This window comes from Falco punctatus (genome assembly GCF_963210335.1).
Source record: "Falco punctatus genome assembly, chromosome: 3".
NCBI classification, from domain to species: Eukaryota; Metazoa; Chordata; class Aves; order Falconiformes; family Falconidae; genus Falco; species Falco punctatus.
Genome location: NC_137582.1, coordinates 16,299,614 through 16,326,693, shown reverse-complemented (window position 1 = coordinate 16,326,693; position 27,080 = coordinate 16,299,614). Strand labels below are relative to the sequence as shown.

General features: G+C 39.2%; 1 long non-coding RNA gene across 1 annotated transcript in view; it reads left to right on the top strand.

Moving 5' to 3' along the window:
- Positions 1-5,012: 5,012 nt before the first annotated feature.
- LOC308060719 overlaps positions 5,013-27,080 on the top strand; it is a 45,952-nt gene continuing 23,884 nt past the window's right edge. Inside the window, exon 1 of the long non-coding RNA XR_013926862.1 lies at positions 5,013-25,471. This is a non-coding gene — a long non-coding RNA (uncharacterized lncRNA). The remainder of the gene's footprint in view (positions 25,472-27,080) is intronic.

Genomic DNA, 27,080 nt, shown 5'->3' with positions numbered 1-27,080 from the left:
CAAATAAATGCCAAGGGATCTTTAATTAGCTAAAATGATCAGCAGTCAGGACCTTGATTTTTCACTTAATCTGAAAATAGCACAGTGCCCCTTAGCACACTGCTGGAACATTGGCACCGTACCAATGGAGAGAAAATAGTGCCAATTACTTAATCATACACTTCCTGCAGCTCAGCTTCTTCTACATTTCAAGTTGAGTTCATCTCAACAGCTGGAGAAGGGCATTGTCATTTCTACAGTTTGTGGGAAGGGAATATTCATGCTTTCTTTGGAAATTGTCTTGTAGGGCTGCTTCAGATCTTTTGGATTTGTTCGCTCGAACGTTAATACAGCAAACTCTAGTGGTCAGCATGTTGCAGTGGAAAGGAGTGAAAACAACAGTCCTGATCTATGTCACGATTTATTACCAATCACAGGTGAAGCGAGGGCTCCACCCTTTGTGCTATTCTTGTATACCACAGACTTCTGTTCTTAGCGTAACTCTTTTAAACTAACACCTACATCAACTCCCGATGTCCAGCAACAGTACGGCTAGTAAAGGCTGAGCAAGACGTTTGCAGAAGTCTCGGTGAGGTGTTTCAAAATCTCTTCAATTAGTCATAGGACCACTGTACTGGCAACCTGTATGAGTGTGCCTGCAGCAATGCTCCATTCCCACAGCTCCCAAGAATAGGTAGGAAAGCAAGCTGCCGCCCAGCTCCAGCTTTGCAGATCAGTTCATCCTTGTTTTAGGTGCTAAGCCAAAATTAATGGAATTGCACTTCAGAACAGACTTCAAGTATGCTCTGACATACCTTTCATCTTCAGATACTCATCAGTGTGCCTCAGCAACATAGTAAATGGTGGGATGAAAACTCCTTAAAACAGCTAATTGCTGTGTCCTGCAGGAAAGATGTCCCAGTGCCAGTGAAGGCTGTAGACTGGGTGCAGCCGGGAGCAGAATGCTGTGGTGGAATTGGACACAATGGGAACATACTGCCAAGGGCCAACTTCATGGCTCTGCACAAAGACTTGCGACCCATTTTAGCAGAGTTTTGTTTGGTTTTGATTTTTACTGGCAGTACTAAAGTGAAAAAAGAAAAGAAGGCTACAATGAGAGCCAAATATTCTGGTATAAATAAGTATAGTTCTGTCCAAGTCACAAGACTGCGAATGGCTTAATTCAGAGCTAAATGTCTCTATAGATGTAAGGTAGCTCTCTCCATGCCTATAACACATCTCTTAGAAGAAACAGCAGTAGGGTGTCATGTCACTGTTAACTAGAGTTTGAATGCGATGACACCACAACTGTCTTTCAGTGCCGTATGTTTCCGGGCTGGACAGTGCAAGACCACTTCATTCGAGTGGGGAAGGGAGTGCTGCAGTTTCCACCTATTTGCTGTTGCTGCTTAGCCGCTTGACCTGGTTCTCACCAGCACTGAAGGACCTGTTTTCTAAGATTTTTTTAATGCTTCTACTCCACCCTCGAATAACTTCTTCCCATGGAATCCTGCTAGTACCAGTAAAAAAAAATTAAGACTATCCTGAAACCTCAAAGCACCACTGTGAATAGAAGAGGAAGATATTTTTATCCCCAGTTTACAGAGAGGGAAATAGAGGTTTGTAAATTACTTCCTCAGCATCATGATGCAACTAGTCTTATATTAAGAGTTAGAATGAGAGCACAAATATTTTGTCTTCCAGACCTGTATTTATTTCCATGCCTCTCTTTCTTTCAAGAGACCCTACATTATAATTAAATTAACAACAAATATGATTAAAGTAAACAGTTCAGTTAAGGTTTTCTGGAACGCTATATATATAGACTGCTTTCAAGTAAGAGTCAGCTTTTTCTTTCTTTTTTCATTTTTTTTTTTCTGCCGTAAGCCTCCATTTCCTGCTTTCTTTGAAAAATTGTACTACGAATTATCAACAAGAGGTCACATATTCTAGAATTCAGCAGGCACTGCCAAACCTGTATGTGCTTCTCTTTAAAGTAACATTTTTCGTGTTCTGTTTCACACATGGCCTCTGGAGCTTGTAGGTCATGCACAAATACAATGGTGGTCTTTCATGACCACAAGAGTTTCTAAATCACTGTGTTTTGCATTCTCTCCACCTGTGTGACTTATTCTGGTTACAAACCTTTACAAAGAATGATCCTCGCACACTCAAAATCTTGCAGCTTGCACCACTTTCCCCCCAAATGTGAAATTATTTGGTTCACAGCTCTTTGCAGGATTGCATGTAGTTCAGCTCCTGGGTTTACTAAGAAATAGAAAGGTGTCTGCTCTAGGTCACATCAAGTGTCCATCTAGCCCAGTGGCCTCCTGCTAGCAGTGTCTGTGCACTGACAACTATCGAAGAAAGTGAGTACAGGGCAAATATACTTCATCTCTGCAACCTTCCACCTTGTAAGTCAAGTGCATAATTATGCAGCTTTCTGATGTTAGCTGCACAGCACTCAGAACCATAGCTATGGTAAAGGAAGATTGTAAAGAAAGGATTGGAGTAGTTTTGAGCAATATAAACAATATCTTTTCAGTTCCTACTGTGTTAAAGCTGGACACGGAAATGATGGACTGGATTAGAAGATAGAATGGAATTCACAGGGGTTCAGAGGCCCTTCTTTGCATGATGTTTGGTGTCTACAATGGGATTAGTAATTGGAAGATTAGAACTGCAAGAACTAAGAACATCTGTACAGATGAATCAAACCTGGTTGTTTTACCCAGTATTGATATGTGCTTAAATCTTAATGTTTCCTCTCCCCCAGAAAGAGTAAATGAAGACTTGTCATTTTTTTTTTAACTTCAAGTTATTTATTTCAACATTGCAATTAAGTAATAATTAAGTTGCTGCAGACCTCTGTTGGTTCGAGAATTTCTAGCACCCCTTATTCTGAGCATTTATGTGTATGTATAAACACTGACTATCTACATGGTACCTCAGCACAGAAAGATCCCACACAGGTCAGTGCTGATCCTGGTTTCTGGCAGCAGTTTGCAGGACTTTTAAAGAAATGACTGGTGACATTTGCAAATGAAAAGCACATTGACCCCAGCAGATTAGTACACTGCTCTCTTGCATTGAGGTTTGGTGTGAAAAGAACTGAAAAACTTTTAAAAAATGTTAAGTGAGACCAAGACTTACTTGGTACCTCAAAGCCAGAGATCTGGTCCGTTCTTAAGTCTTTTTCTTTTTTCTGTGATATTTAGTGCTACTTACACAGGAAAAGTTTTCATGGTGTTATTGCAGATTCAAACCCAGTTATCAGAGAAAACTGTACATCTGCTATGCATGTGTGATAATAATAAGCCCATGGAAATCCCATTTAGGATTTTTCAAGCTGTACGTATGTTCTTGGCTTCCCATATAGTACACTAGATCCACAGTGGCTCTCATGCATTCACTCTTACAAAGAAATTGTCCACAGCACAAGATTCCTATAAGGCTTCAAGTGAAATCAAGGAGTATTCATTTTGGGGGGAGAAAGCTTATAAAAGGTGTGTATTGAAGAGGTTCATGTCCGGAGAAACTCTTTTTATTTGTTCCTTGTGTTGAATGCTTAACTGATATTTAGTTTTAAACACAATAACACAAACGGTAAAATTTTTCATCATGTAATGTTACTGAAAATCTAGCCACTGACTTCTTATGATTCTATCAGGAAATGGGACTGTTGATCTAGTAATCTGATTTCCTTGTAGTATTTAATTTTCTTTACATCTTCCTTGATAAAATCAAGTCTTTCAGAAAGGAAGCCCATTTTTATTTGAAAACTTTGAGTTCAGAAGAAATCATTGTTTCCTTGTTAAGATACTCCATTAGTTCAGCACCGGTAATATTCAAGGGTCCATTTTTTTTCTCGATTCATTCAGTATCCATTTCTTTTACAGTGACCCTACAAAGGTTCCTTGCACCCAAGATTTCTCTGTACAAGAAATTCCTGGTTGGAGAACTGCATTCTTGTTCTAAAGAGTTTCTCTATGTTCTTTCTTAAACCAGTTTCTGTCATCACTCACTTTCAGCACAACACAAATTGCTTCTGTAGCATCGTATCTGCATCTTTTCTTTTTGTAGGAACAGCAGAGGTAACGACAAAGGCTCATCAATATCCCTTAAAAATGAGAGGCATTCTCCTTATTTCTCCCCTGATTTACTAACACATTTGATCTTCTGGGCTGCTAAAGCTCCATCTGATTACTAAGTAGACCACTTCTAAAATAACCCATCATTTAAAAATACTTTGCTTTTTGAAGTTTCAGGTCCATTCTTCCATTCACAGGAAGATCAGATTAGGTGGTACAGACTGCATTTTTCTCCCTTTTATTTTGGAGGGAACAGTGCTCCCTTTTCAATCTTCAGTTATTTACTCTTATTCAAAAGGGATGTGCAGCAGCCCTTGGATACCAGCATATATAGGTCCTCAGAATCATCACAATGGTCAACATTGTGGATATATAGCCCCAAACTTACTAATGGCTTCATTCCAACTAAATGCGAAAAAGAGAATTTTGCAAGTTTAAACCAGAGGTCAAAACCATAATTTGTTTAATTTATAATTCACCTTCGAATCAATGGGTTAAAAGTCTCTTTGAGAGCCAAAATTATAGAAAACCTTTTAATTTTAGATTTATTTTGTATGGTAGTTTCCTAGATAGATCAGAAGTTTCATTCCTTTTTAAGTGTTCCCCTTCTTCCTCTCACATATTGGCCAAACAAAGGCTCATGAAGCAAATCTGAGTTCACAAATTGATCAGAGAAGTTGATTGATTTTTTTAAAAAACAGTTTGTCTGTAAGATGCCAAACTGGCTATAATTTCAGCATAGCTTGAACAGTTATGATTACTTGGAGAATAGAAGTTGAGTTTTATGTTTGATGTTCAATGAACTCCACGTGAATATTTTACAGTTGTGATGAATATTGAACATTTTTGGTAACAGTAGTGCCTGAAAGATATTGATGTATAACAGTATACTATACTGGCTCTTCACAACATATCACCTTTATGAATGCTAGAACAGACATGTGATCTGGAATTAAGACATGGTGCTGAGTAATAGTATAATTGGCAATCTGAAACAGTTAATCACGTACATATCTCTCCATATATTTTTCTCTTTAACATTGTCTTCCCTTCATTCTGCTTCAATTCATAGTGAGGGAATACTGCACTGCAGCTTAAATAAAGCTTGGTTGAAATAAAGTGGGTAAAATTTTGTAATTAGAAATGGAGGACTGGATTGTTGAAACACTGGAGAAATGTGCATAGCTTTTAGTGAACTGCTTTGGCTCAAAAAAATAAAACTTTTGAACTGAAAATAAACCATTAGTTTTTCAGAATTACAGTGTTTTGCTTACTTGATTTAAAGCAAAGATTGATAACAATTAAGTTTAGTAATAGCAAGCAGTTTCAAACTGAGGTGACCTTGGCTCTAGGTCCTCTTTTGCATGCAAGTATTTGGATGTATAACTTCAGCACCCTGGGCTGGCCTTCACCACCAGGCTGTCATGTGTTTCAGAGAATCAGAGGAAGCAGAACTGTCACAGCACTCTCCAAACCAGTGGTTCTCAAACTTTTTAACCAGGGGGCCGGCTCGCGGATGCAGTGACAGGCAGTCATCTGCGGCTGCTTGGTTTCCCCCCCAACCCCTGGCAGGGGGGGGCGGGGGGGTTCTGTAAGTACCGGGGGCCTGATTGAGGACCCTGGTGGGCTGTATCCAGCCCGCAGGCTGTAGTTTGAGGACCCCTGCTCCAAACTCTCAAACTGCAACAAGGTCTTTCACCACCTCATACCAGCACACTCTTCATACAGTCCCTCTGCTGCCTTCTCCTAGTCTCACCTCATCCAGGGCATGTGCTCTCTCTCCTCTTGCTTCTTCCAATCTCTCCCTCAGCTGCTCCCTCTTCATTGGCTGCCCAACATCTTAACCAGCCACACCTGCACCTTATCTACATCGCCAACCCGCTGCCTCTGAAGCCAACCCACAGTTGTATATTATCAATGTTAATTAACCCAGCTTCATTCCTCTACACAGATCTACCTTCCACATCTCTCATTGAGACTGATTACTCAGAAATATAAGAGCAAGAATAGAAGCAAATGATAATTTGGCAGAGGTGGTGAGTGCTTAAGTTCAGCTGAGAAGAGGCAAGCATGGCATGCTTGTACCAGAAAGTTTATATATCAAACACCTATTTGATTAAAGAAGAAACTGTGGGAGAGAGAGAATATACTTGTATCCCAGACTGTTGACTGTATCCTGGTCCTGTGGAGCAAGGATTAACTCCTTGCAGTGATGAAAGAGAATTACAAGAGGGAAGAATTCAAAGGCAAAATGAGGTTGAAGAATGGAAGTGAGAGGGAGAGGAGAGGGAAGAGAAGAGATCTCAGTTGGAAAGACCTAAAATGATCATCCAGTCCAACTGTCTGACCAATTCAGGGCTGACCAAAAGTTAAAGCATGCTATTAAGGGTGCTGCCCAAATCCCTCTTAAACACTGACAGGCTTGGGGAATTGATTGCCTCTCTCTAGGAAGCCTGTTCTAGCATTTGATCCCTCTCTCAGCACAGAAATGCTTCCTAATGTGCAGTTCAAACCTCACCTGATGCAGCTTTGAACCATTCCCATGCATTCTATCACTGGATCCCAGGGAGAAGAGATCAGCATGTCCTTCTCCACTTCCCAGCCTCAGGAAGCTGTGGAGAGCAATAAGGCCACCCCTCAGCCTCCTTTTCTCCAAACTAAACAAGCCTGAAGTACTTAGCTGCTCCTCACAGGGCATTCCTTCCAGCCCTTTCACCAATTTTGTTGCCCTCCTTTGGACACATTCAAGGACCTTCACATCCTTCTTAAATTTTGGGGCCCAGAACTGCCCACAGTACTCAAAGTAGGCCTCACTACTGCTGAATACAGCAGGCTAATCACCTATTTTGACCGGCTGGTTACACTGTGTTTATGCACCCCAGGATGCAGGTTGCCCTCTTGGCTGCCAGGGCACGCTGCTGGCTCCTATGGCTGATCCTTTCTGCAGGGATGCTCCCCCAGTTTATACTTGTGCTCATCATTGCTCCATCCCAGGTGCAGAATCTGGGATTTGGTCTTGTTAAATTTAATCTATTAATCATTGCCCAATGCTCCAATCTATCTAGGTCCCTCTGCAAGAGGGACGTACCTCCCAGTTTAATATCATCAGCAAACTTGCTAATGGTGCATTCAACTCCTGCATCCAGACTGTTGATAAAAATATTGAACAGAACTAGTCCTAGAATTGAGCCCTGAGGAACACTACTGGCAACTGGTCAGCAGCCAGATGTAGCCCCATTCACTGCAACCCTGTGAACCTTGCCATTCTTCCAGTTCTCCACCCAGCGCACCATGAACCTACTCATCCCACAGTTGGACAACTTTTCAAGAAGGATGCTGTGAGGGATGGTATCAAAAGCCTTACTGAAATCCAGAAAAACTATATCTACCACTTTCCCTTCATCCACTGCGTGGGTGACCTTATTGTGAAAGGATAGTAAATTAGTTAAACAGGACTTTCCCTTTCTGAACCTATGTTGACTGTGCCTGATGATTGCATTGTTCTTTAAAAGTCTTTCAATAGTACCTAGTATCATCTTCACTGTAATTTTTCCAGCTGCTGAGGTTAGACTAACAGATCTGTAGTTTCCTGGGTTTTCCTTCATGCCCTTCTCGTAAATTGGAATAATGCTGACTAGCTTCCAGTCAGTGGGGACCTCCCCTGACTCCCAAAGCCTTTGGTAGATGATCAGGAAGGGTCCTGCCATAACATCACTAGCTTCTGCAGTACTTTGGGATGAATCCCACCAGGCCGCAAGGACTTACGAACATTCAGCTGATACAAATGGTTGCTTACAATTCCATTGTCCACAAATGCAAAGTCACTGTTCCCACACTTGTGGTCCTCCAGCTCAGAAAGCCGGACAGCCCAAGGTCTATCTGTATTATTCATGACTGAGGAAAAAAAACCCAAACCACTGAACGCCTCTACTCTTTCTTCATCCCTGTTTGCTAGGTGACTATCTTCAATAAATATCAGTGCAAAGTTTTCCTTGGATCTCCTCTTGCCATTAATGTACGTTTAAAAGTCTTCAAAAAAGAAGGTGAATAAGAAGGCACTCACTGACATCCTTTATTAGACTGTGAAAGTTTTCTAAAGGAATCAATAGAAAATCCCTTCACTTCAGTAATTAAAGCAATTGAAACATCTCTGTGACTATAAATTCAAGGACAGTCTTCACTGAATGACAGAGACGGTTTTGTTCTGTTTTTTTACAGTGCAGTAAGATCTTGGTTCACATCTTGTGTCCCCAGGTACTGTGGCAATAAAAATGTAACAATAATACCCATATGAAGAATTCAAATAATTAAATAGTATATATCTTCTTTGTTTTTTACAGAAATACAGCCATTGTCAGATAAGTCTGTGACTTGCTTTTAGTCAGAAATGGCTCAGACTTATAACATCTTCATCCCTTGTAACCAGGATCCTTTTGTCACTGTCACTCAGAGTGCCCTTGGCTACAAGAAGCAGCCAAACAGGCAATTAAACAAAATCTGTTTGTTTGTATTATTTGACTTTGTAAGAGCAGTAGCATCTCCATGTGGTCTGTGGGTTCAGAATCTCCATTTGCCCTTCTATGCAAGAACCTATAATTTCCCCATTGTTTTTCAAATAAGGTGAAAGGGGTGTGTGTGTGTGTGTGTGTCCTTTAAAATGTTCATTAGGTTGAATTATCATGTAGAGTCACTTTTAGCTGACCAGATCTTACATCTTAGTTAACAAACTGAAATTTCCCCAATCTAGCCTTTCTCCATAGCTAAGTTAAAATGCGTGATGCAAGAACACAAGTTGAATCTACACTCCTTGAAAAAGAAGCAGGTGTTGTTGCCAGCATCTCTGAAGCAGAGACAAGCAAAGGCATTTGTCGGTCCAGCTATCTGCAATGCCTGGACATACTTCCACTGTACTTCCACTGCAAGCCCAGAAGCTTCCTCCCTAGGGGACTCTTGGTCTAAATTCTGTTAATGCCTTTGGGTTTTTTACTCCCTCTTCTTGCACTGGGGAATTTATCCCTTTAATTTCCCTTAGCCTGCTGAGGTCAGAGGAGTTATACTGATTAATATGCAGGAGAGGAATTGTTAAAATTAACCATGTAATGGTTCATGTATTATCTGGGACAATTCAATATTCATTTACTTAATGAAAGTAAAGTACAGCTAGCTTGATCCAGAACATATCTGAATGCTGCCATTTCAGGTAAATAAGTTTTGGGATCTAGTTTTCTGGAGTTGGGGCATCATGGAGAAACTCCAGTATCTTGCTTTTAGCTTAGCAATGCCTTCTCTTTGGAAGTATCCTGAAGTTCCTTTACCCCGAGTACAAATTACTTCACTTTCTTCTACCTAGGCATTTGGTGGGGATTTAAGGCAGGAATTCTCTCCCATCCATTAGAGTTTTTCCATAGCTGCTTTGCACACCAACAGAGTTTTGATCTGAGAAAACAAAGATTTCAGAGGAGACATGAGAAGAACATAACAGGGTGGCTATTGATTTCTTTTGTGCTATGAAATGGTTCCTTATTCTCAAGATCTTCAAAACAAACAGAGACAAACCCTTTCCTAAATGAGAAAGGAGACATCATAAAATCCAGATCTCCCTCCTGCTCCACACCCCCCCCCCCCCCCCCCCCAGTATAAATTATACTATTTCCTACAGGAGCATAACACTCCTGATCTTAATATGGGAAAAAAGGTCCCCACTGCAGGAAATGCATGTTTCTCTTGCTCAGTTCAGACTCTTTAACAGACAAAGATGAACTGATGAGTTTCTTTGGCAGTGATTATCCCACAACAGCATTTCATTAAGTGGCGTGGGGGATTTCCTCTTTACTTCCGCTCCAGGCTTACTCACAGATCCCACAGATGCAGATCTCTCAAAGGACAGCCTTTTTTTTTCCCCTACCGAACCTCCAAGAATTTGAAGATTCCTTTTAGAAAAATAAATTTCCCTTTTATTGTGACTCAGACTCATTCAGTCCAATCCAGCCTATGCAAACACACATACAGCTTTAAATTAGCATTTGTGAACAAGCTGGGTTTCTTTGGCTGTTTGCTGAGACTTGGCAGTTCAGTTCCTTGAGGAAAAAAGAAAGAGAGATTCACGTCTATTTATGGCTTGATTTTCAGACATGCTGAGTACCTCCTGTGGACTTTGAGAGCTGTTCCTCTGAAAATCAGGTCACCGATGTGGTGCTGGAAGGAGAGAGCACAAGGAAAAAGAAGGGCCCTGATTTGCAAACACATGTGTTTGTACGATTTGGGGAAGAAAATAAAATTAATCAAGAAACCAGTTTTTAAAGGTCTTGTTTGGAACTAGGGCTGAACTCCATATTTCAGGCTGAATTCACAACTGAGAAATGCCCGTGTGCAGAAAAGCACTGACGGTTGTCTGCTTTCTAGCATAAGCAGAATACGTCTTACTTCATTCCCCAGCTAGCTTGCTAGTAAATTACTCAGAGATTTATCTGTTAGTGCACGTCCAGCACTGGCTGGAGAGCTTGCCCTCCTCCTGTCTGCCTCAGCTGCTTGTCACTGTCTCCAGCCAGAGGTTTCTCTCCTTTCTGCATGTTACTGAGCAGCTGCTCAATGGGAGCAGTCACTAAGTTATTCAGTTGAAGTAGACCAGCTAATACATTTTAAAAAGTAGGTCTTTGACTAAAATGCAGTAGGCAGTGCACATGTGACCTGTTCAGCTGTGGATCTGAGCAGGGTGGTGTTCTTTACAAGAGGTAATATCTTGCCTTAGTTTAGAAAGCTTATTTTTGACTCAGAATTTTTCTCTCTCTCTGTGGCACCCAACATTACAACCACAGTGGCACAGAGAGTAGCTGTTACAAGTCCAAACTACTAGAGATTTTTTTTTTAAATATTTTTTTCCAAAACTTATGATACTTGGTTCCTAAAGCAAACCTAAAATTTAGGTCCCATCTAAACTAAATATAACCACACTGCAACAATGCACTGGTCCATTTCTTATTAAGAATTAGGAAAAAATTGTGCATACATAGTAGATTTTTATTCCCTCATCATCTGCTAAGACAGGGTTAAAGGTGAGATTTCCAAAGGTACTTAAGCTCACAAAGTGAGAATTTCTTACCTTTCAAGGACATTATAATTGCAGGCAAGTTGTTCTGTAGAATAGATTTCCATTAAAAGAGAAAGAAAAACAAAACTAAAACCACTTGTGTTTTGGGGCTATATAGCTTTCCTAGCTTTTTGACAACCAGAAGATATTAATAAAAATGTGATGTTTTTCTAAATTTCCAATACCTTCCAGTAACTCTAAATTCCACAGTAAATATTTAAATTCTAAGACTACTTTTGTAGGTCAAATTCCCTTAAATGGAACTGGAGCAATTGCTATCAAGGACAAACATTAAAGAAAAAAAAATAAAAAAAAGAATGCAGTAAATTTGGTAGTCTGGGTCTCCCTGCAGGACAGAAGGAGGCTAGTTATTTAATTACAAATAGAATAAAATACCTTGTGATTTGTTATTTATTGATCAAAAAATAAAAACCTTTTTGCCAGTTTCCTGCAAATATGCAAGCTTTGGGATTTGGCATAAAAGCCCAAATGGATAAAACTGCCTCTGACCTGTATCCTAGTCCTGCCAAGTGGGTTTGAAACAGAAATTCCATGAAATAAGGGGTGAGTGGAACAGTAACCCTTTTATTTGTATCACCTACCACAGGTCTTTTATAGCCTTTTTAATCTAGGTTATTAAATATCAGTACAGAGATGTCTTATGGAAGTTGCTTGTAAAGCTGTTTAAACAACACCAAGAAAACTAGAAAACCCGCTCATCACAAAACAGGAGTGAGATAAGACCAACATTGTCACACTGAAAGGCGATTTATATTGGAAGATGAAATAATCCACCTGAAATGTTCAAAAGCATCTAAATTTAAAGCAGAAATCCCAGTAATTACTATCTAAGCTGGGTATACGGTCTCTTTAGACAGCCTTAAAAATAGAACCTCTATGGATACAGGAAACTCTTTAAAGATTATTGTCCAAGCCTGCTCTATTTATTTCTTGCAAGAGCATCGACAGTATGTCAGACTGGTCCCTGCCCAAAGAAATCTCTTGCAGCACACAGCCGTACAGAGATCAGAGAAGGGCAACAGCAAAAGGGATTTACTACGCATGATACCTTACAGATGTAGCTGTCTAAACAAAAGTAATTGAGGAAAAATGACTGGTGTTTATGCTTAGAAAGACAGTGATATCTTGATCTTTAAGCAATAAATCAGATCTTTAGCTACTGATACATTTTAAACCAAAAGTTACTTATATCTGTTTATTGGCTGAAACGATTTTGAGCCAAATTCTTTATTTCTTCTGGCTTCTGTCATTGTTTTTTTCCAGGAAGACTTTTGGCTGACTGGGTGACTGCTGATCAGTAAGAATGAATGCAAAATGCATGTAATGACAGGCAGATTTCAGTAAGCCCATACACTTAGGAGGTCTGGGTTCTTTTCCTGGTTTTACTCTGAGAGGCTATGTGATATTGGACAATTCAGTACAGCTTCCAATGCTTTGTTTCCCTTGAAGATAATATTCCAGATGTTTTTCTGGAAGTATTTCCAGACATACAACACCTGGCAACACTGGACTTCCAAGCAGAATCTACTTTGTTATCCAGCTTTATGCAAAACTCCAGAAAAAGCCAAAACCATCTCTCAGGCCAGTGTGTACTCTGTATGTAGAAAACACTTTCATTCCACTTTATTTCTTAATATGGTAATTCTTAGAAGCATTGCCCTCATATCACATTTAGAAATACGGACAAATAAAGAACCTAATTCAGCCACAAAGACTGAAAGATGTCCTGAAAATATTTAAACAGAACATCACATCTCAATGTTTAAAAGTCTCTGTCCAGGCCTAAAAAATGGCTGCTAAAAATATTATCTTTTTCCAAAAGTCCTAACACTTTGTCACACTTCTTGGAATCTCTTCTGCTCTTGAAATCATTTATTATTGGTAATATTTTTTATTATTTAATGTTGAAATATTTCAAGAAAGGCCTCACGTCAGCTGCAGGAGGCTGGATGTAAACATACAGAAGGGAGAATGTATCTGTTTATCATATATATTTTTAATATCTTCCCACCTCTCAGGTCCTGTTTGTGGCCTATTTGAATTTTTTCTCTTCTTCCCTCAGCAGAGATGGTGTCCTACCTCTTACTATGCTATTCATCCTTGTGACTGTCACACAGTCACCTGTGTAGTCAGGGACAGTCTGCCCTGCTCGTAATAACACTGAAACATCAGATCTTTATACATCTGCTCCTGAAAATTCAAATCTACCAAAAAGTCTGCAGGAAATCAATCAATCCAAATGGCGTTATACTTTTTTCCTTCAGCTGAGTTCAAATTGTGTGCTGTTGCTTTTATCCCGGCTCATTGCAAGATCATTGGTTAGATGATTTTTAAAGATCCTTTACAACTCAAATTAATCTATGGTTCTATGATTCTCTTGGAGAGTTAAAACTGGTGTGGTATTTTTCCAGGCATAATACCTGTGATTTGTAGGCAAACTTCCAGCAAACCAGCCTGCCTCACCCTAACCAGGTGAATCAAGGTGTCATACACCATTGTTTGGTCAGATGCTTGACGTATGATGAAATAGTTGCTTCTGGATCCTTCCATGGTGGTCCTCCTGTGTCAACTCAAGAAAGCCCATCGTTTCACTGGGTGTGTCTCAGATGGCCAACTAGACTTGCTTCTTCCTTGGTAGAGCAGTTACCAGTCACAGAAAATAGTGCAAATTTTTATTTGCACTGAGATCATCAGGCTTCACTGATAATGCTCACTGAAAAACAGGGAGATGGTTCCCTTTTACGTTATATCATACTCTGAATACTCTGGTAGACATTCACATGCCAGTTGTAACCTCTTCAGACACAGGTTTACTCTCAAAGACCCTGTGAGAGCACAGTACTGCTGTCCTGGCAAACCTAAATTATCAGAGCAGGTCTAGACATAGGCAAGGAAGTTGTGATGCTTTTTTTTTTTTTTTTTTTTTTAACCCAAATCTTTTCAGTGCACCAAGATATTAAAACAGGAGTGATGGAGAAATCTAAGAATCCTAAAATTAGAGCAGGAAGTTTTGAGGTGGTTTTTGCTCTTTTTTCTAATTATAGATCGAAAATACGTGGTTTGTGTTACTTTTCTGCTAGAAGTTAACAAACTGAACCATTTACACACTCACTTTGCTTGTTTTCTTCTTGTTTCTTATTTTTTTCAATGCAAACCCTTCCTCTGAATGGCTCCCACAGTTTGAACTACTTATCTACAGGTGCTGAAATATTTGATGCTTTAAGATAGAGTGATATGGCCCACTCTCTCCACCCACATGTCTATGGGGTTTGAAAACCAGTCAGTCAACAAGACAGGCTTGTTTGTATGTCTTCAATATTCTCACCCCCACAGCTGCCTACAAAAAAAAAAAAAAAAACCAAAAAAAACCAAAACTCAAAAAAAACCCAAAACTGTCTTTCTTTAAGCAAGCAGTGATGTAATGGTGCTTGTTAATGAACTCTCACTGGTATCGTGATTACAGGACTTTCCATTAGAACGTCTTTTCTGGGTCTTCTCCAAGAAACAAATTCAAATGTAATCACCTCATGAGTTGCAATGGAAATAGCCCTAGAGTACCACTCCAGTGTTTCAAATCAGCAAGCTTATGAGGAAAATTATTCTGTGTGTTTTAATAGTGATTTCCTGCAGTCCTTTTCTACACCTTTCACTGTCTTGCAAGAGTTCCTCATGTTTTTAAGAAAGCACGGAGTTGGAGAGGACAAGGAAAAAATGCACATAAAATTTTGCTAAATAAAAGAAGAATAAAGCTAGAAATAACAGACGTTATGAGGTTCTACAACACTGTTCCAGCTTCCTGTTACTGCAGGCAATAAGGACTCATATAATCCCCTTCATAAATTGAGCAAACTCCATCCTCAATCTGCTTCGATTACTTCGTACTTACTTTGGAAATCTATTCAAGAACCTCACTACAGTGAAGAGTGGAAACCTTATTGTTACTAACCTGCAACTGTTCAAGGCCAGATTAGTTTTTGTCTCTGTCATTTCCAACTGATTTTCCATGTTGTACTAAAAGAGTTCATTGTGTTTCTTAAGAGTCTCCCTGGTTTTCTTCCACCTCTGAAATGTTCCCATTCTCTTCTGTGTTGATGATATTTCCTGACTTCATGTCACCAGCACATTTTATTAGTCTCTTATTATTATATTTGTGCCATGGTTTCTAATAAAAATAGTAAGTAAGATGCATTTTAAAACTACTTCTAGAGGAACTCCTTTCCTGTTTAGCACAATGCATGGTTTTATCTTCCTTCACTAGCTCCTTACTGGATTTATGATTCATTTATTAATTTACATATTTTTCAGATTAATCTACAGATTCCCACGTGACAACACATAATGTTGAAAGCCAGATAGATTTAATGTACCAAAGTTTCTTCATCTAAAATTCATTTCTCATTAAAAGATATGGAGCTATTCTGCTCAATCTGTCTTTGGTAAGTTCATGAGACATCCCTTGCACGGTTTTAAATACTTACTCTACAGCACTGCACATAGTTAAAATCAAGCTAACTTTAAAATTATGCTCTTACACATTTGATATTTTCTCATGAAATTGCTCTCAGGAGGAGAGCTATAAATGAGAAAAGTGGTGTTTGTCAGTGATGTCTACAGCTGGTAATAGAAAGGATAGAGGGCCTCATCCACAAGTACATATATCAGCTGGAATCTTTCCACTGACTTAGCAATCTGCAGATCAGTCTTACAGTAGTCCAGAAAAACACTGCTTCTCTTTAAATTTTATTTTTAGGAAAAACTTTTTGTGGCCCAGCTACTGAGACAGAGAAGGAATACATATGGCATTATAAGATAGAAAAAAATTTATTTCACTGGCTATTTTGTAACTAATTTGCCCATTATTGGTTCTAGCTAAATTTTTCAAAATTAGTGAGGAATACATTACAGTTATATGATGATTAACTATCTAGTCTGAAAAACTTTCCTTCTCTAACTTTCAGAGTGTAAGATCAGAAAATGCTGCTTCTGGACCTCATGTATACAAGAAGAACAAAACAATTACTATGAAATTATGATCAAGTCATTATGGAGCAGTCATAGCAATATCAACACTTGTTACCAAAAGATAGCTATATTTTATTATAGAACCATTCAGTAGCTAAAGCAATTATTCTGGGATCAGAAATTGAGTTATGGCATTGATTCATAAAACAGTCATGTGTTTATGTTTAGGGCGTTGAAGTATGTGCATAAGTAGTGTTTAGAACAGGCATGTTTCCTTCAAGGTTGAAGTTAGGAATTTTGTACTGCTCTGTTAAGTAGTTAACCCATGGCATTAAAATAGTAAATAGTCAAGAGTGCCTTGAATCCTCAGCACTCATGACTGAGTGTATGTTTGAAACCATATCAAGTTCACCATATCATTCTAGTTACAGAACCAAACCATAGTATAAATCTTAGTCTTCCACGCTGAGAAGAGGTGAATGGAAACCAGGCGCCAGTTCTTCAGGGAAAACACAAGCTCCTACTTCATGGTGTGTTCATTATTTCTGTGTTCATTTAATTAGGGATAAACCCTTTGTTATTCCAACTGTTCAGGTTCTTGAAACAGTAATCAGGGTCTCTTTTCCAGCTACCAGCAAGCCCGCCTACTTTGAGAAGTACCCTGACATTATCGAAACAGGCGAGACAAGACACATCTGAGCTTTGGCAGAAAAAAAACCAAACAACCTCCCCTATCCACACACAAAAAACCAAACTAAAAAACAAGAGAGTGAAATCCATCTGTATTATAAATTGGCAAGTGGGGGTGCTGTTTGTTTTACCCCTCATGTCTCTCTTTTAATCCCTTGGCATGATTTCCAGCAGGCTTGCTGCTGGCCCTTTTGCTAGCTCCCAGGCTTCAGTGGGGGGGTCGTTTCAGTACTCCTCTTCCACAGCCTGCCAAGAACTCAGTTTGTAAGTTTACCAGGGATAAACTTTACCTTCAGGCTATACACAATCTATATGGTTTTAGATGTCTAAGTATTTCAGTGACCTTTTTTAAGAAGTGCTGAAGAGAACAAGGAGGAATTCTGCACAATGAAGTGTCAAATGAAGTGCAGATAATAGTTCTGAAGACATTTGCACCTGTTCTCTGATCTGGCTGTGAAGCAACAGGTAAAGAGCTACTTGTTACTTTTCATGACACTGACCCCATCTTTTTATTTTTATTTTTAGTATGTGGGGAAAGGGTCAAAAAAAGGGTTAAAGAGCAGAGTCTCCATCAAAGGATGATATAATCATGGGTTGTAGTTATTAATGGGCACTTTAGTAACTATTCATCAACAGGGATTTGCACTCTATATCTTGTAGAACTAGGGACAGGAGTAAATCCAAAGGAATGGGAGACAGTGTTGTCGTGATTAAGCCACATGAAATACTCTGGTCTGGACTGAATAATATTCAATGGAAAAATACATTTTTTTGTGGGATTGTCAATATCCTTTAAAATCCATTTTCTGTGTAACTGCATGCTCCCATACCAGTGTATACATTGCTTGGTCATTTTTTCTAAAATACAGGAAAAGCTCCTCTGGAAAAAATCAGCAGAGGAGTAATGGAGGTGAGTTCTTGCCCTTGTGCTTTGAGACAAATTGTTTCTAAACTGCACAGCCCCTGAGCTTGGTTACGGAAATACAGCCCTCAGTGAAATAAAAAAAATATTGTATATAGGAAGGATTTTAGGAAAAGTTTAATAATTAGATCACATCTCAAATAATATTTTACATTTCTTTACAGCAGGGAAAGCATCATGAATGTTTTGGGTTTTTCTCTTTGATCTCTGTCTTAGCTCTGCCTTCAGTTTTTTGCTAAATTTGTATATCTACCAGACTGACATAAAAAGGTGGAAATCATACAACCTAGTTTTTAAATGTATTTGCCTGTAAGGCTAGTAAAAAGGATTATTTTTTTTTAAATGCGAAAAAAGAAAATGAACTGGTAGTGCACTGTCAGATTCTTAATGCAAATCAGTCAAACCTTTACAGACTGACCACTTGAGTTCAGCTTTAAGAAACTCAGTCTGTTGCTCATTGGAGTTGACATATCTCTTTGACTGATCGACTTCACAAGCTAGAAAAGCTGTATGGAAGAGGTGCTGTGGTTCTGAGTAAAAGAAGAAAAGAATTCCACTGTGAAAGTGTCTGAAACCCTTGAAGCTATGTCTAAACTGACGCATGTGATACTACTTCTTCATGGTCTGGATGTGAGCCCCACTGCATCCAAATCCCTGCTTACTGTTCAGTCTATGTGACTTCAGGATCCTGACTGTGTTGATCTGGCTGCCACAGACATCCTTTGGCATGCAGTCTTCCTTCAGAATAGACCAAGTGCCACAGTGAGAAGAGCAAGTCTTTTTTTCAATCCTACTATTCCCATTGTTGCAGGAAACATCCTCCTCTGGCAATTAGAAACTTGCAACAAGTTTCCAGCCTTGAGTCACGCATGGTCAGTTTTCACTCATTCAGCTTTGTACTGACATGTTTCTATAGCTTTAATAATTGATTCTCTCCATGAAATATACCCTGGTGCATTAAGAGGGAGCAATGGCATCCCTTCTCAGCATTAATTTTGACATACTAAGCAAACAACACTTCCAGGCTCCTCTTACAAGTGAAACTCTTCCTTTCATTATTGGTTTGCATGAACACGTTCTACATTTCCATAAAAAAACTGTGGGTTTATATATGTGTCCAGGATTTCTGTCTCATTTAAAGCTGCTGTGTATTAACTCTGATCAGGCTGGGTCCAAAAATCTTTCTGCAGGACACGTTGAGCTCAATAGTACATCGACTTGGTCCAGCACTTCCCAGAAGCATTACCCCTGGACATTGTATCCTTGGAGGTGTCATGCTTACTGCTCAGGTATTAAACATGTGCTGTGCAAACATGCAGCGAGTCTGAAGAGCTGCAAAACATTAAATTCAGTGCATGCATATCTTATCACTGCATGTAGGTCCATCTGGGAAATCTGGGGAGGAATAGGGCAGCAGTCCTTGTCTCAGTAACATCCCTTACCTGTTTCCAATTGGAATGGGCAGAGCTGATGGTGACCGAACACACTAACTATATGCACGACACTTGCAGCATCTCATCTAACACAATTTCAGTTTACCTTTTACTTGGCCAAATCCCAGTGTTGTCTCAGAGTTCTCTGAAACTGATTGATGCACTCAGATCTCTCTTTCTGTACCATATTCAATCAAAGTGAACACAGTTCATAGCAGAAATTATTGTCATTAATATCTGGTGTCCAAATGAACTTCTGATATTCTCATCTTTTACTACACGGTTGATACAATTCTGGATTTGTGCCACTAGCAGATTTCATTAATACAGGCCAAATTTTTGTGACAAGGTCTCTAACTGGATATTTTAAAGAAACTATTAGTTCCTTCTTCCTTAGCTAGTCCCTTATAGTTTTGTTTAGCTCTCCAATCTAACTGAGGAGTCCAGTCACATGCATCTAATTCATTTCAAAACTGTTTCTAAAAAACCCGCCAGTTTGATCCTTCTGAGTGCCTGGTATCATTTGGTCTTTTCAACATAGATAGATATGCTACCTGAACTACTTACAATTCTATTTTTATTGTAACTGTAACTTTGCTCCAATGGGGCAAAATTCTCAGAAGATGAAAATTCAAGCTAATACCATGGTACATTAATAAAGAATATGGCCTGTATTTTTCATGGTATGGATGAAGTAACTGACAACACTTTTTCAAAAATCTTGTTCATAACATCCCTGTATTTGTTGGCTGAATATTTTTACAGAAGTAAACTTTTCCAAATCAAATAAAAGGAGACTTTTTTTTCTTACAGACACAGTGACCACTTTGACCTTTAAAAGCAGTCTGCATTGGTCAACTCTTCTTCCTGGGGAAATATTGCAAACACTGAAGTGAGAAAAAACACTTTTAAAGTGTTGAATTTGAGACTCAGTACCTGAGAAAACTAGATAGAGGGGTGGGTCACACAGGATAAAACTCACACCCAGATGCTCTTTTTTGCATGTGCGTACCTTTTGGTAAGTCAGTTGCAACAGTTGTAGGTTTAAAGATTACTGCTACTACGATCTACTGCAAAAGAGCATTATTGATAGTAGGCACAAGGCATTACTTCAGTAACGTCTCACTCCATTCAGCTAAATTCTGCTTAAATCACTGTAGTCTTAAGCACTCTTGAACTAGTTCAGTAAACATGGTTTTAATATAAGCAAGGATTGGGCAACAGCAAATCAGTGCCAGAGCTTGGAAAATAACCCAGGACTACTGGCCTTCAAATCTATGCGCTAATTAATGCAAACATTTCCTCCCTCATCTAGCAAGCTAGGACTGCAAAGGATACAAAATGAAAGTGGAGGGTTTGTCTGTGCTATTTTACTAACCTGCATCTTGTAAATGTTAGTTACAATTGGACCTTCAGTATAAATTCCAGATTGCAGAGATCACTGTTCTCAGTCAGATACTTTTCTGATTCATTGATGTGCTTTGTTTTTCCTGGCTTCGCATTAAGGGAATTATGCCTCACTGAGTTGTGTAACAAGGATCGGGAGCTGATCCTTGGCTAAAGCAACACTCACGCAGATACTCAGCCCCAGTAGAGCTACTTTAATTCTGCCAACTGACCAACAGCACTTTTCTTCTGCTTTTTTTCTTTTTCCATTGGCTGTGAATGGTCATTTACTGGCTTGAGTTCGGTCCTCCTGACAGGAAGGGTTTTCTTGCGGATAACAGAACATAGCCAGGGTGTCTGAGCCTCTGTTGGGCTTTTTTATAACAGTCTAAATCAGTGCTTTTCAAACTGTTTTCATTTTGTTACTCCCTGAATATCTTCAAGGGGAGGTGCAAGCCTCCGTGTAATAAATTTAAGCCTCCCGAGAAGATGTTCAGCACAGTCTAGTTGACAAACTCTTCAGAAGACCTCTGGGATTGCAAACTGAAAATAGCTGACCAGACCCAAAACTTTATACGTGGACTCACATAAGGCAAGAACATTTTCAATCCAAGGCTTGAGATGAGAGAAATATTTCCAGTGATAACTTTATGTTTTTGTTTAAAAGCCCGTCCTCCATTAATGATCTTTCTGCTACATTAAACCTTTTGCTTTGTCAACTTATTAATTGCCACAGTGATGAGTTCAGAAATTTCCGATGATATCAAGCCTTTCATTTCTAAATACACTCGTCACCTTCTGAGCTTTTGAATTTGTGGAAAGGAGAGTGGAAATAATGAGGTACAGTCCAAATTGTGGCGGAGGCTGAAGAGCCTTTCCTTTCTTAGACAATGCACTGATGGGAGAAACTTTAAGGGAATTTTCCTGGGTATAATCAGTCGTCACACAAACAAGGCAGCCTGCAGCATCAGTTAGTCACCACAAGCAAATCTTTTGTTTCCACACCTAGGTAGGAGCATGCAATGGTATTTCGATGTACCTACACACACAGCTTTGCCTTTTTGTGGGTGAGTCAACAGCCCTGTGTGCTTTTCTAACCTTTTCTCCCACCCAAAGCGTAGATGAGTAACTTCTCTGTTTTATCATGGGGAAACAGGGTGGTGAGGATGTCTCTGTCTCACACAAGACGCAGGCTGGGAAAGAGGACTTCATAGGCAGGGGTGAGGAGGGAAGAATTGTTTCCTTTGAAGGCTGAAGATGTTCTGGGATCTGAATCACGTGTTGTAAGGTGATAATTCAGAAAAGTTTCAGGCGTTCCTGATAACTAGAGAAAAATCCTGAGAAACAGGACTCAAAAGGTGGATTATTGTACAGACAGTTATTTTCAAAAGATCACCAATTATTTCTGGTTTTATGTGTACAGATCTAGAAACATAATGCAAGGCACTGTATTTTTAATATGGTAACTTGGAAGATTAATAACTTTCCTTTTGAAAAGTAACTGTCAGTCGAACTGCCACGTAAGTATACTGGTACAAGATTAATTATGTTTTCAGGAGTTGAGAGAGTCAAATTTGTCTCAGCTGATACTGTTTTTCCTTTCTTTTCTTGTGAAGTCAGAGGTTTGGTTTCCTTTCTGTAGAAAGTGACCTGAAAAGAAGTGGAAACTTTTTTTCTGCTTTAGACACGTGATTGCAAACAAAGAATCCATCTACTCTGCATCAAATATACACATTATAGACAGAGCTTATTCTGAGTTATCGGGGACGTACTGGTCTGAAATAACTCATTAACCAATGAAACGTATGAAAAAGACCGATACTTCCAACAAAAGATGTATACCAAAACTCTCATATAGTCACCAAAAGCCTATCAGGGACATGGTTTAAATGGTTCCATCTCTACAAGGTTTGCGGTCTAACAAATTTTTGAGATGTCTATTACATGACTGATGGAAGCTCCTGACCATGTTAGGGTGAGATTTATGTGGTTCTAGCCTTTCTGGAGCAAGAATCTGCTTTGTCTTTGAACACACACAGTCCTCTACTGGTTTTCAGTTAGCTTTCATGCACATGGTTGCACAAACCTCGTAAGATTTAAATTGATTGTAGGGAGCTTGAAATAATTTTTATTTCAACAGCTTCACCCTGTCTCCCTCATTTGTTGCATACAACTTGCCCACACCAGGATCAGCATATGCAGCTCCTGTAATGCCACATTTGCCATGCAAATCTCCACAAGGCACCCTTACAGACCCTAACACACTCAGCCATGAACTCTGAAACAACTCTTTACAACAATGAAAAGGTAAAAATGCCCAGGGATCCACCTCCATAGGGAAATCCTGAAGAAAACAAGTATTTCTTGAAAACGAAACATCCTACATGACTTCTGACTTTGGGGGTGCTCATCAACACACTGGGTATGATATAAAAGCCTGAGTAAGAAAGATCTACACAGGTATAGTCTGGATATGCAACAAGGGGAGACATCCTCCTTCTAGACCTATGCACATTTATCCTTTTAGGCATTTTCAGTGCCATTCAGCTAACCAATTTGACTGACCAAAGAGTGTAATTATTGCCATATACACTGCTGACACGATCCTCAGTTGTGCATGTGTGACACAGCAAAAAGTCCAAGGGATTTTATGGCGTGAAAACAAAGTTGTAGTAATCAACCAAATCTTGCTTAATTGGTGGAAGCTGAGGGCAGAATCGGACGCTGTCAGGTTACCTTTATGCTGTACACCCACAGTCATCTAGTTGAATACTGCCTACACAGCAATCAAAACCTTCTGGATTTGCTTCCAATGTGATAAGCAATGATGAATGGAAAATCTGTTCAGTGATAGGTCCTTCTTGTGTGGAAGGAGGCATAAAAGGAGTGGGAAATACTGTGACAGCGGAGAAAGTGAAGTACAGGGGACACTGCAGCCTCTCTGAGGGTAATTGTAAGACTTACATCTGGGATAGGAGTCCTGGCAGTGAAGAGAGAAGGAAGGAGAGGTAATGAGAAAGGCCACGTACAAAATGACCATCCTCTCTGAAACCAAGCCTGAAAAGCCTGGTAACCAAAGATTAGAAATGCCTTTTTTAACTCTGGTCAGTGTCTCGGTGAGAAACCTGTGAGGCGGATGGACTTTTTTTTTAAATTATTTTTGCAGGTGGGGGCAGGGAGGAAATTGAGAGGGATTTATGTTCAGTCCTTTGTTGCTTTCAGAAGCAGCATGTTTTGTTTATCTAAGTGCTGACAGTCAGAGAGGGAAACTGAACCTCTAATCTCAGGAGAAGATAAGCCATTACCTATTTCAACACCATCTTCATATTTTCCTTGACTGCAGCTTTTTTTTTTGTTTCCATGGACAGGGATTACTGACTAACCCAGTCTCGCAGAAAGTTGATTTTTCATCTCCCAGAGTTAAAATAAGCAAAGATCACAGCCTGGGAGAATGGTGGGTCTGTGCTAAGGCTGCTTGTCCCCAAAAGACCATCTTGCTTTAAGCAGTGGATATGTTCTTTGCTTTGACGGGAAAGTGAAAGTGAAATATAAGTACCATAAATGCTGGTACTGAGCTGATGAAGTATTAGAATTATTCACTCAGCCAACCAAACCTGTGCTTCTCATCCACCCTAAAGTCCAAATAAGGACTCCATTGTAAAAACATTCTGAAGTCTTTTTATCAATAATTTCATGCCTCACAAAAATAGACTCGTATTTGATCCCTGCTGGGTGCTCCTAGTCCCCCAACAGACACATGTCAGTGGCTGTGGTAAAAAGTGTTCTTCCAGATCATATAGATTGTGGTTATAAATAAAACCAGATTCTTGTAAGCTCCTCTCAGCCTAGATTTATTTATAACCTCACAAAAAATCCTCATGACATGCTGCGCACTAGTATATTTGGTTATGCTTTGGTGAGTTACATACTGAAGTAGAACAATATTATGCCATTCGACGATGGTAAAATTTCATGTGTAGTTTCATGCTGAAGACTTTCTGGAAATTATCAGAAACTTTGAAGCATCCATTTCCCTCCTCTCGCCCTTTAAAAAATCTTATGTTTTTCCTTAAAAGATTCTTTTGTCCAACAGTGAGTCCTAGAAGCTTCTTTCATCATCCAAACAATGGCTTCTCACAAAAGAAGTTTTCTTCATTCTAAAATAAGTGAGGCTTGTGAGACAGGGGAAGGGGATTTTTATTTGTAAGAAATACTTTGCTTGAGTTTTCTTCTGTGAATGACAGTGAAATGTTGAGGTTTGGGGTGGGAGCTGAGGAGACATTTCTTCCCAGCACCAGTTCCACTGTCAGCATCATCCAGCACTGAAGCCGATCATAGAAAGGGATGGATTTCTGACACATTTTCAGCCTACTCCATCAACAAAATTTCAGCCAATTCTTTCCCCTAACTTTCCAGCCATCTATAACAGTCTCTAGCAGGGGTATTTTGTTTTGATTGTCACTGAACTATGAAACACAGTAACACAGTCTAAATATGTAGATGAATCATATATCCTGAGCATGTATTCTGGTCTTTTGAGTTATTCTTTAAACTGCACTATGAGATATTTTTTTTTCTTGTTCTCTGTAGCACAGCTAGCAAAAAATGTTAAGCATTGATAAATGTTAAATGGCTTTTTATGTTAACCATCTATCTTTTTTTCAGACCTACATCTTCTGTAAATATGTGTTTTAACCATACTGAGTGGAGGAAACAGCTAACCCCAGAGTGTGTTAGGTTTTCCTGTTCTAAGCAGGCTTGAAACCAATTAGTTTGTAAGCAATGAAACCACAACAGCAAAAGCCAAAACCTTGTTCAACTGGGGAACAAGCACTACTTCTTACATATCAATTCCAAGAATGTTTTCACTTTGTGTTACCTGGCTGTTGAACACCATCAGGTCAGTTATACTTAGGTTTTCTGCTTTCACCTATAACCAATACTAAATTTCAAAATAAAGAAAAACCAGGTAGTTACTCAAAAATGAGACACATGATGTCAAATCATATCTAAGTATTCATTCATAAAACATAGTGACTATGAGAACCCTTTTTTGTTCAATGTTACTTATTTTACTTATTCTAATTGATCAAAATTGGGTTTACCAAAACATCCATTTTAAAAGATTTTCTATAAATAGTCCCTTTCTGTAATAACGAGTTTTAACAAAACTCTGAAGCCCAGGGCCATGAAAATGTTGATTCTGGAGGTCAAACCCAGGAAATGCTATTCTGATTTCTGCATTATGACCAACATACCTGATTCAGAACAAATCTGATTAATGATTTGTCATCACAACAACTTTCAGTGGAATCTCCTGTGTTCAATTACATTTCAAAGGGCTTATGTTTAGATCTGAAACCCAAGCAAATGTTATCCCAGACAGCTGCTCTTTAAAACATTCCTCTGTCATTAACCTCTGATTCTTACATGTCATCAGCAACAGTTTTTTACACACTGCAGTTCTTCTATGGATAAGCATCAAGAGCCAAATACAAACAGAACTATTGAGATACTGATCAATCTCATCAATAATATACACTACTGAAAGTAAAAAGGTGGTGGTTTATTTTTTAATGGACTTTTTATCTTTTTCGATTTCTTCAAATGAATATTAATTTCCAGGAAAATGAAGAAATATTACAGTATCATGACTTTGACAAGATCTTTGCATTTCTGGTAATGTGGTTTTTCTGCTTTTAGTTTTTCACATGTACAAAGTGTTATATGAAAGAGGGATAGCAGACTCACTTAACAAGACCTTGTTTTGTGTGAATAAAATATATGCTGTGATTCAGGTTTAGAGGGATAAGAGGCTTGAAATCTTTTAGTAAAAGACTGAAAGGAAAAAAGAAGACACTGTGATAAGATCTATATATACATGATGCAATTGCTGCTAACAGATTAACACTTCTGCTCCTGCAGATATCACACTCACACACGCACAGAGGGAAGTGCTAATGTGTCTAAATACATGATTTTAATTAACTGCTCACAAACACTGCGCAGCCCTCTGACAGACTCCTAATATCTTCAGTGCGTGTATGACCTTCTTAGCAACAGTGATTGCATCTGCGGGCCAAATTCTGGTGAGCATAGGTTACATGTGCCTTGTAAGCCTTGCAAGCCCAGGATGCTTCCCACATAAATATGTTGATGGGAAAGGAAGCCCTTGTGTATGCTACAAGCAGGAATGCGCTAGACACCAATGAAGCCTTGAATTTGGTTTCTAATCATTAAATAACCAGGAGCTCTGACACAAGAACCGAGCAACTGCAGAGAAATTATTCTATCTTGGGGCATGTATACAATGGAGACAGTGAAAGTCCTGATCTACTCCTTGATTTTTGATGCTCATAAGCCTGTAGTAGGTCCGTGCCTTTAAGTGCCATATCTAGTGTACGAACTGATCCTGTGCCATCACAGCTCCAAAGGACCGAGAAATGGTTTACTCATTTCTTCATCACCCATGTGAGCAATGACAAGACGGGTCATGAGTGACCTCAATA